We start from the raw sequence: 11,561 nt of genomic DNA on the forward strand, positions 1-11,561 counted from the left end.
TCAACCGCGATCTTGATATTTTTCCTTTCTAAAAAAAACACACTCGGACGTAGCAGGGCCATTAGCCTCAGTGGCAGCTCTTGGTTTATCAAAATATGATGTTTCATAAGATTTTTATCGTTTGGAGGGAAAAAATATTCAAAATGCCGTTTAAGCGTGAAAATTATACAAAAAAAGTAATAACCGAAATCGATAATAGCATTGTAAAAGCTATGACGTGCTGGAAATTGTATTCCGAGTATTAGGGTGGATAAGCGGTAAGGGTTGATCGTCTGTCTATTGAAATTTTGTTGCCCTCGTTGGCGACCATTGAGTTGGCTACCAATAACAAATGGTTCTCAAAATATACTTCAAATGAAAACTGGAAAGGTACGTGACATTCATGTTGTACACGACACACACAAACACTGTGCTGGATTAAATTCAAAACTATCTAATTTTTAGGTTCTTATTTGCACTAGCTGAGATACAACCTAGTAATATGACAAATATAGAAAATCTAACTACCACTACTAAGTGGAAATTTACATTGACAATAATTTACCTTAAATTTAGACAGTAAAAAGCACCCTCTAAATTGAATTTCCAGTTCTGTTCGCTTCGTCCAAGTATTACTATTCCCTAAATTTACTATAAATGGTCTCAATAGCTTATACTGTAATTATTATAAGAATATCTAATATAAAAAGTGGACATAAAAAAAAATCTCAAACAAACATTTTTTTTTTAGAAAATCAAATTCATATTGGTTTTAATACCTTTAAATGACTTGTGCACGACTGTATGAAATTACATTATTAAATTATTTTTATGTTTATAGAACTTTTTTTTTACAAAACGTATAAAATATGTCTATTTTGGAAATAATGTTGTAATAATGTAGTTTTAGTAACCCATGTAATTACGAAATACACGTTGAGAAAGCCAATTCAATAGCACCTTTATGTACTATTAAGTTTAATAAATTAATAGTAGTTTTAAGTTAGTTTTTTATCTTTTTTTGGTTATAAATATTTATCGATTCCTAGTACAAGTTTAGAACTAATGAGACAATTTTTTTAAATTTTCGGCCCAAAATAATTATTGTTCAAGTAAGATTTCTGATCTATATGGACTTGCTGCTTGAAGAAATCGATTCGGCGATTTAGAAGATATAGTGGGTTCAGACGAGAGAAATATAAAAATAAAACGAACCGAAATCATTGTGAAAACAATAGCTTCTTGGCTACGCATTGAAGTTAAAATGCAAATTAATAAGACGGTCGTCGGACTATTTTTAAACGTTTCAGCAACACTGGAACATCCGTAGGAGCAGCCGTAAACATACACACACACACAATCGTTTCCGGTCCTTCCCACGTTTCCTGTCGACCGTTTGTGTGCTCCTATACAACCACTTCGGAGTGTACCGCGCCACGTCCCAAGACAGTTTACCCTTCTAATAGTAAATCTCAATGAGCGTTGTCAAGGGGGAAAAGAAAAAGAAACCAGACGGCCCGACCGTCGGGTAACCCGAGAAAAAATAGGGATAAAAACAAAACAGCCGTTCCTATATATTGTTTCCCCCTACCCTGTACAATATAGTTCCTTCTTCGCGTCTTAGACTACACAATCATAACGAGTGAAATATACCGTTAGGCGACAAAAAGACACAGGACCATTTTTTTTACTTTAATAGCTGTTATTGGTAAACCAAATTAGGGCTGAATAATATTTATAAAAGTATAAAAAAAGATTAATTTAAATAATTTTAACATGTTTTGAGCTATCAACTGGATCATAGTAAACAAAGCACCTTGAAAAGTGGCACACCATCAGGCATATGTCGCGCCAAGAAGTGGGAAGGGGCAAGTTAAATGGAAACTCTCCTCCCTTCCACAAGAAACGGTAAAACCGAATTTTACACACGCTTGGACGTCTTGACAGTTTTCACTTATCAATAATAATAATAATAATAATATGTATAATTGCTATGCGGTGCACGAGGAGAAACGTCATTAGTGCATGACGCAAATTATAAAAAATTATACATTATTATTACTGTTATTATTATGATTATTATCGAACAATCAACACAATGTAACGTTATTAATCTGGTAACGCACGAGTAAAAAACAACAACGTAGGTAGTACACAACCACTCGACGTGGAATAATAATATTTTTTATTATTGTACTTGTAATAATATGTCATTTTGTAAAAAAATAAGGGTAAATTTTTAATCGAGCGTTTTTCTCGAACAACATATTATAATATTACATAAACTGTAGAGTGCATACATTTTGTGTTTTTTTTTTAAATATTTTTTAAACACCTCTTCTCCGGAACGTTAATGCTAATAACGAAGGTCTGGCGCCGCTATAAATCCCATTGTGCAGCAGCACCGGGCGTCTCTCTTCGGTCTTGAAAAGAGATTTGTATTTTTTATACTTGCATATACTTACGCCCACGCCCGGTCATAACACCATTATTTTTTATTTACAGAAACCCAAAACCGACACGTACAGCCCAAGAATATTATGTTCTTATTATATACATATTATATTCTACTCTATGCGGGCGAGCAGACAAAGACACATCCAGATTGGAAAACAAAAATTGAGACGAAGCACAATTGGTTTAAAACCGAAATTTCAGTGGCCAAAAATATTAATTTTTTGTTTTCATTGTTAAAATAACAAAATAAAAAACTGTTCTTGTTTCTAAATGCGAAAAATTCTAACACAACAAAATGGTACGAAATGATTATTATTTTATCAACAAAAGAAAATAAAGAATCATATAATCGAGCACCGATATCACCACGAGCAGTTCTGGGTACGACCATCGATGGCTCGAGTTATACATAATGTATTCAAATTATTATGGTTATGACGACGAGGAGATAGATGGGAGGTAAAAAATAAATAAACCAAGTTGAAACATTTATCATTTATATACATACATATATATATATACATTTTGTTTGTTATCAAAATAAAGAAAACGTAGGATAAACTCGAGCGGGCGCAAACGCACTTTCAATGGTTATGACAGAAAAAAAAAAATAAAAAACGAGCCAACTCAATAATATATGAAATAATAATATGAATTAGATCATTTATCAAAAAGTCTACGCCTTTAAACGCGTCAGACGGGAAATACGGTTACGGCCGAATTATTGTATCCGAACCGATTGTTGTTGTGGTTAGTCCATTATTTTGTTGTTACTCGGTCGAAAGCATCATAATGTATTATTATTCCAACGTTACACACATAAGAGAATCTGTTTGACTTTTCCAAAAGCGATAAAGTCACCCTTCTTATCGTCAGGCTTGGATTGTTCGAGGGAAAAGATAAAACTAGAATAATATTGATTTTGCAATACCGTAATGCAGCTGTACTAGATAAGATGGTATCTACTACCTACTGTCAAGAATCTTTAAGATTTGCCGGTAAAAGAAAAAAATATTTGTTTTTTTAGGAGCCGACAACACTAAAGTAAATTTTTCATTTGCCTTTTGGCCATAAACCTAACCTGGCCGACAAGAGCATGGTAGTTTTGGCATGGAAATATTTATTAATTCTTAAGGTGTTTTGAATAACCACCAAAGTTAACTCATGGACAATTTATGACTATTATAATAAAATAATAAAAACCAAGAGTTAGCTAAAAATATTTGAAAGTTTAACGATTGTTATTTATATTTAAGTGATCGTTAAACTGTTACAAGAACATTTACACGGGCAAACATGAACACAATATGTTTATCATTTAATATGGTTTATTATACATATAAAATAATAAAATTTAAAATAGTTTACTATTTTGTATTATGTAAAAATAACGAAATCTATGGAGGCTAAATTTCTTTTAAAATGATTGCAATTTTTATTTATTTTATTTTATAATATACGGTTATGAAATATGTACCTTTTTTAGTATTATCCATAGGGTGCTATCAACTTTTGAAACTCAAACGGGAACGTGTATAGTTGACTTTTTAAAAAATATAAGAGCCGGATAATCGGATGAATTATCTATAATACTTTTTCCCCTAGCTCTAGCATTAACAAAATTGCGAACGACATATCACTCTGTAATACTCAAAAAAGTAAATATTAGGTAATTTTTTTAGTATTTCAAAGTAACATAATATTACATTTTTTTGCCGAGAACGCGAGTGAATTAAGTTAAATGGATCACCCTGTATTGAACTACCAAAGAGTCCTCTGCTGTTGCAGAGCAAACGCCGTTAAAAAAATAAAAACACGGCAGATACGTGACTCGCTTTGTTTGACAATGCAGACTATAATATAATATAATATGTATACAACATAGTAAGTATAGCAGTAACCGTTTCGCTCAGTTTTTTTTTATGGCGTTACTTAAGGAAACCCAAGTTTTCAGACCGATCGTTTCCGGGATGATATTTTTTCAAAATACAAAACGTGACGTTTCGCGGAGAAAAATACATCTTCCATCATTTATATCATATAGTATGTATATTTATTTTTTTTAGCTTAAGAGTTTTACACCGCTGTCATAAAATGTGTACACATATTCTAGTGTCGGCTTTACATTGTGTAGTTTTTGGTGTACATAAGAAAACCGTTTGCCGCGTTTCTTTATGGCGGGCGTGGTTATATCATCTCGAAGAGATCATTTTTTTCACTGTAGGAAACATATGAATTTTAATACTACAACACCACCATTCTAAAATATATTTTAAAAGTAGACAAAATTTAATTTTACACGGAAAACATTTATCCTAACGCGTCATAATATCATCTATTTCATTATGAACTTCAGATTGATGCAGGAGGTCGCAATCTGAGTAAAATATTGTGAAGTAAGCGAAAAGGCGAGCTGCAGTGTGACCAGAATGACGAAGTTATATTTTACTGGTAAATATTTATAATTTGTTTTATCACTGCAACCGTGTGATACAAAATACATGGCTTGTCAGTTATCATATCATCAATTTTGTCATATGAAATTTCATTGTATCTTATTATATATATAGCTGATAAGAGTGATACCGTGTAGTGTTTAACAACTTGTTAAAAATGTATTTTTTTTTTAAATGGTCACACTGTCGCTCGCTTGCTTGATTACTTCGTTGCAGAGTACAAGGCATTTTATGATGTTACAGTTACATAATATTTTTTCATAGACTAATGGCATCTAATTATAAACTGATATCTTTGTATTCAATGTTATCATCAACTTTTTTTTTTAATTTAAATTAGTTTTACCATAATTATCTTCAACACAACTATTTTTCATAAAAAAATTAATTGTTTAACAAATCAGACTAATAAAGATGGCATTATTTACATCCTTTTCTTATCCATTTGCAATCGCAACCTTAGAATCGATTTCAAAACAAAAAGATACATGTTTTTCTACGATATTTAGCAGAACCGTTAAAACTCCATACTTATACTTGTATGTTACTTTAATAGGACAACAAATATTTTGTTTTTACTAAGTTTAGCGTCACTAAATGCAAACGAAATTACCGTGTTCGGATCGAGCGTGTAAATTGCTCGCTTGTGAATTTGTTGAGAAAATTGGTCTTACGCACTTCCAACGGTGACGGCATCGATCGAATGTTAGTAATTTTTTTTTGTCAAGTGCCAAAAAGTGTGTTTGGAAAAAAACGAACGCCGTATAGTACTCAGAACGGCGATGACGTATTTGTGCCACATACATTATTCAAAGAGTTGTATTAACACAATTTTAGCAAGCAAAACGGTGCTTCCAAGACGGATTTTTTTTCGTTTGGGAGATGGGGACTGAATCATTTTTATGGCTCCAGAGTAGAGACTTTTTTTTTTGGTATAGTTTTGTTTCTCAACGCAACACTATGTGTCTTCGTAGTCGGCTGCTGTCTTTGCGCCAGTCTGTGATTGATGCGAGTGTTACATATTATATTATATACATGAGATCACTGTCCACTTTTGGTTTTTGTTAATGTTTTTTTGGACCGAGTTCAACGCAGCAGCCCCAGACGGAGGCATATTTTTCATCGGCTGGTAATTGCCGGACGGACAAGGCGCGGTTCTAAATTCGGTTGGCGACCGACGACTTGTTTTATTGTCCATTAAAATAACCGTGACAACAGCAGCACCAAGTCGGCGTAAAACCCAAGTGGTAAAGTCGCGAGCCATGTCGACAGCCAAGGCCAATGAACCGTTAGCACAACACGCGACAATCCACACAGCGCAGCAACTTTGGCGACACTTGTGTCTTAACGCGGACACGTTTTTGGGCTGGAAGTTTATCTGGAATGAGCGTCATCAATTTTCGTGACACAGTGGGATAGGTTGGGTATGGAAATTTATCATATCTTTCATGTTTTTGCTTGCTTGTTGTTTTCGACTCGGTAAATATTGAAAACCCCTATCAAAAATCGAGGGGAAGAGTAAAAGAGTACAGTTCACTCCTTCAACATTAAAACAATGAAAACCAAAACCCCACACAGGGGGTCTAAGTTTTTTTGATGCAAGGGTGTGTGTGAAGTGACGGTCGTTCGGGAGGTTTTCGTAATGTTGAACAAATGCCGGTAATCGACAGCAAGTTGATCACAAAGCGAAGGAATCCATTGTAATATTGATTGACGTTTGCTGATTAGTTGCACTTACCGTGACAAGTGCAGACTAGCATAAGAAAGTGAAAATTCTTATACACACACACGCCAGTCGTGTAGGGACAGTTCTTATTTTTAAAAATGTTGGTCAAGAATTGCCAATAGGTCCTTTTTGGCCAAATAGACTTGTCACTTCAAAATTTCATACGGTTCTCCGCCGAGATTTGTTGATCGCTCAACGGTTCTTGACAACACCTCGAGTAATCCTGTAATCCCGACAGGCTTAAGTTGTCCCTCGCTTAGGGCACACAGAGTTTCAGAAGTTTTTTCGAATCCGAACCAGCTCACGCAGTTCATTAGCCTTGACAGTCGACATACACCGCTGACGACCATGATTTTATAATGCACACTATAAGGTCAAAAAGCCCGGATTTGGCCCACGTGGGAAACGACTGTGTGGTTTTGAAAGAAAGCGGTGCGAAACGGTGGTGTGCATTTCAAAGAATACTTGAAAAACTCGGTTCTCCAAAGGCCATAGAAAAAAGGAAAATTTTAACTTTGAAAGTTACCAAGTGTAAAAATAATTATCCTAAACCGATTGTCGACCAGTCAAAATTCTTAATTTAAAAAGAGAGCTAAAAAATAATATGTACGTTGTCGTTTAAGATTTTAAAGTTAACAGAGCTCTAGAAAAAAAATGTAAAGAAGTTGTATTTTAAGTATAAATACAATAAAATATAATAAGTAATAACCTATAAATCTTACCCTGGGTATACCCCCCTTACATTATTTTATGGTAGTCCTGCAGTTGCTAGTCGTTAAAAGTCCAAAATACTCAAGATTCCGAAGGGAAATCATCCCAAATTATTTGTAAGCGCTTCCCCGAAGATAATAGTTTAATCGCTTGGCCTAACGACTGTCTGGGGATTACAATATCACGTTTTCGAGTACCGTTGACGGAGCCATTGACAGTGCACGAGGACACATTATCATATTATTATTATTATACGGGCTCTACAATATCCCTTAAACCGTGTGCACGTGTCCGGCTATTGAATAGGTCCAGACGTATGCCGGTCTATGATACTATAGTAGAAAATAATACCATTATTCGATATTTTTCGTTCAAACCGGTGTCTCCAAGATGGACCGGAGATCCAGTTTAGGTCTGGAACCATGTCCGGAACCGACTACCTGACTGCGGTTTAGCCTACATACTGTATATTTTTACAACAATGTTTTAGACACGTGTGTTTTTTCTATACTCTTCGAAAAACGTGGTGACAATAACCACAAGAAAAAAAGGTCTGCCGTCGGGTCGCACAGCAACCCTAGACGCTGGAGGAATGCAAAATGAGACCTACAACGACTTAATATTGTAATACACTGGACATTTTGTATGATTTGCCTTGGAATAATTTTTTTTTTAACAAAAATACCTCGCTCTATTTTCTGAGAAACGTTGACTCACACAGTTGTTGGAACTTTATCGATGAAGTAATAATTGTTTTTAAACAGCCGCAGTTATATTAATAGTACTTATTACAGTTTTACAATAATATTATGTAAAAAAAAACGTAAGTACTGCCAATGTTATATGAATTATTATCATCATCATCATCATCGGTGAACGTTTGTTGGTTTGGAAAAAACCTAATAATTTCGGTCCAAGGACAAGTTTTGCACAGGATGGCAGATATTTTGCATTGTAAACCGTTGTAATACATTTTAAGATAACCGCTCCGAATATTTAAAAATAAAAAACTAGATTAAACCAATTAAGTGGATACGTCGAAATAGTATTATAATATACGGGCTAAGATTGAGTTGCCGACTGGAAAACAACGTTGTAAACACTTTTTCTCTTTATTGATAAGGCTTCGACGACTTGGCCGTCGGCCAGTGTATTATATTGCCAGTGTATATATAATATAACGCAAACGTTAGTTTTATAATAACAATGTGATAAATTATTATTATAACGGTACTCACCTTGACTTTGGGACGTCGTTAAAATCCGGCCTTTGGGTTTTGAATAAATAAATAATATATACTTTAAAAACCAACCGCGCGAAAAATTACAAACAAACCCGAAAAAACGTTAAGGTTTTTTAATTAAAAAAAAAAACAAATTTATAAAAAAAAAACTGTATTCACAACGGCGACGGAGAGACCGACGCTATCGTTTTTTTAAAATTGAGATGATAATAATTTTTAAAAAACATACACACACATACCACTAGAAGGGAGGGAAAGTTTTTTATATTTAAAAAAAAAAAATTCAAACACGTTACACACAAACACTGGGTAGCCCGGTAACCTTAACCTAACCGTGCGGCGCCGTCCGTGGTAGCGATGATAGTTATTTAGTCACCGGGATGAGTCAACGAACGCGCGCGTTGTGTGCACCGACCGTCGCCGACGATGCACGAGGACGCGGTTAGTGCAATAGTAATTGATCGACCGGTTAGACGAGCGCCACCTATCCGAGCACAGGCCCGACCGTAACACAAAATATTATGACTCATTCACAATAATACAAAAAGATAATGATATACAGGGTGATCGGTTGACCACGATCCAGACGATACAACCGTGTTTTATAGTAAGGATTTTTTTTTTTTAACTGCACATTATTTAAATATAATATTTTATTGTGAGCTGACTCGCGGAAGGCATCGCTAACCTCTCTTATGAATAGTTATTCAAATTACAATATTAATTCAATGCATTTTATAGGTACTTTGTTAAAAAAAAAAAACATCCATTTTTGCCAGATTTTTATAACTTGTACATAGCTCGGTCGAATAGTGAAATGGTGTATGATTTGTGGTAGAAACACTAAATCTGTAGATATTTTGTATGGGTAGTTAATAATTTTAAAAAGTCCAATATCTTATAACTTATAAGCCTATAGGGTATCGTTACAATACTGTCTGCGGCATAGTTAACCAATCACCCTGTACACACATTACCGGTATTGTGTGATCCATTTCGATATATAACACATAATAAACTAATTCGTAATTTTATCTATAAGCAATTTTTAATAAATATTTTATAAGTAGAAACAATAACATTGTGATGCTCATGCATTTTGACTCTAGAATATAATTGTAATTATTTTCCGGGTAAATGAGCATTGAGTTGATCACTCTGCATGGGTTAGGTCATACACTCAATACAATATTATAATGATCGACTATCACACACCCACATATAATAGCATAGCCGTAGACTTATATATAGCCTCGTGGGGGAGGGGGTGATGACGCATTGGAAATTTCGGGGCTAGCGACTGGCGAAACTCCTAATAATAGGGCAAGACACCAACCGGAAGGATTTTCGACAGAGTTCAATGGAAAATATCCTCTCCGATCGATGCAAGCACTCAAAGGGCAGGTCGGCACCCCACGTTATTTTACTATCCACACGATATTATTATCAATACCTATTATTATAAACGTTTGTACACGACGCATGAAATATGACAAGCAACTGTTATTATTATAGTTTAGAATTATATAGTTGCATACAAAGACTTCAATAAATATGCGTTATACACATAGAAACGGTATTTACACAGGGTGTACCGTTTAACGTAAGAAAATAATTGTTTTTGAAAACAACAACAATTTTGTGGTTTTTCTTTTTGGACACGTTTTAGTGTTGTTATTTTAGAATATTAGCTCATGTTTAAATTTTTATCTTAACTATTTTGACAATTTCCAGAACTCCACCAACTTTGAAAACCTAACTAGTAATTTGAATAACTTTTTAAACTAGGAATAATTTACTAAAATATCTTGACTGATCGATAAACAGTTTTGGATAATTATCTACTTTTAAAGATACTGAAGTTAAAAATTCAGGACGGTAAGTTGGATGATGTGTAGTATTTTGTTTTCTATGCACGCATTAAACTAAAAGTAAATATTTAAGTAAAATCTTAATTGCAATTTTAAATAATTTATTAGTCAAGACAGAAAATGAAAATGTATTTAAAACTAAAATTGATTACAAATGTAATGAAAGCGCAAACTACAAATGCATTTGAAATAACTCATTATTTAAATAAATATATTAAATAAAGAAGACCAAATTCGATTTATATTCCTTTTAAACAATTGACATTCATTTAATGGCTTGAAAAAAAAGCCCTTTCGTAACGCTGCTTTGAAGTCTGCAAACGCTAATCAAAGATTTAAAAAGAAGACCATCGCGTTTGACTAATATTATGATTTATGTAATATGGCTGTTATCCAACAGCTCGTGTCTCCTAACTATAAAAAATGAATCACAAAAATATTTTGTATACAAAATAAGGGCCATATTAAGTATAAAGTCTAAGGCTATGTTTTTTTCTTAATTAAGCCTGCCTCCCCATTTTCCTGCCACTGACTTAACTCTTTATAATGACCATATCCGGTAGAGTAGCTCGACGGAAATTGATTACATGCACAAAGAAAAACTGCCATAATGTTAATGATTTATCGCCTTCGAGATACTTGAAATATACTTAGAACACAAAGTATAATAAAAAAAAAATGTAAGCATAAAAACATGGCCAAGGTGGAACATTAGCTAGTCTCAAATGAAAAATCATTAAATCAAGACAATCCTTCTTCTAAAAAAGAAACACGTTTATGTTTTTTTCGCTATCACTCGGATCGACTAAACTATTTCAACTTTATCATTTATGCATCATTATAGTTAATGTAATTATAAGTTTGAAAATATTCATAATTTGTATTATTGTATCCAAATTGATATTTGTGAACACGATTACAATAACTTATTTACAAACATGTATTGTAAGTCCAACTTTTGTCTTTTAGTTATAAGGAAGTAATATTGAAAAAAAAATGAAATGAATGAATAACACTATTTCTTTGCGAGGAAACTGTGTTAACTTTCTTTGCTTTGTAATTGGAATATTTATAAAAAAAATAATTAGAATATATTTTTTTAATTTGAATTATTTCG

The 11,561-nt window shown here is 33.4% G+C and overlaps 1 protein-coding gene across 3 annotated transcripts in view; it reads right to left on the minus strand.

The window, feature by feature from the left end:
* The window catches only part of LOC126840446 (ras-associated and pleckstrin homology domains-containing protein 1-like), a 47,545-nt gene extending 38,608 nt beyond the window's left edge, over positions 1–8,937 (minus strand). For all 3 annotated transcript variants that reach the window (XM_050576246.1, XM_050576212.1, XM_050576220.1), the window contains exon 1: positions 8,568–8,937. The gene's annotated coding sequence lies outside the window, so the exon portion shown is untranslated. The remainder of the gene's footprint in view (positions 1–8,567) is intronic.
* Positions 8,938–11,561: the final 2,624 nt, after the last annotated feature.

The sequence above is a fragment of the Adelges cooleyi genome, unplaced genomic scaffold (genome assembly GCF_023614345.1).
Source record: "Adelges cooleyi isolate 19-005CV unplaced genomic scaffold, UGA_ACOO_1.1 ACOO_flye_CR_arks_rails_tigmint_CR_PRNA_108, whole genome shotgun sequence".
Classification (NCBI taxonomy): Eukaryota; Metazoa; Arthropoda; class Insecta; order Hemiptera; family Adelgidae; genus Adelges; species Adelges cooleyi.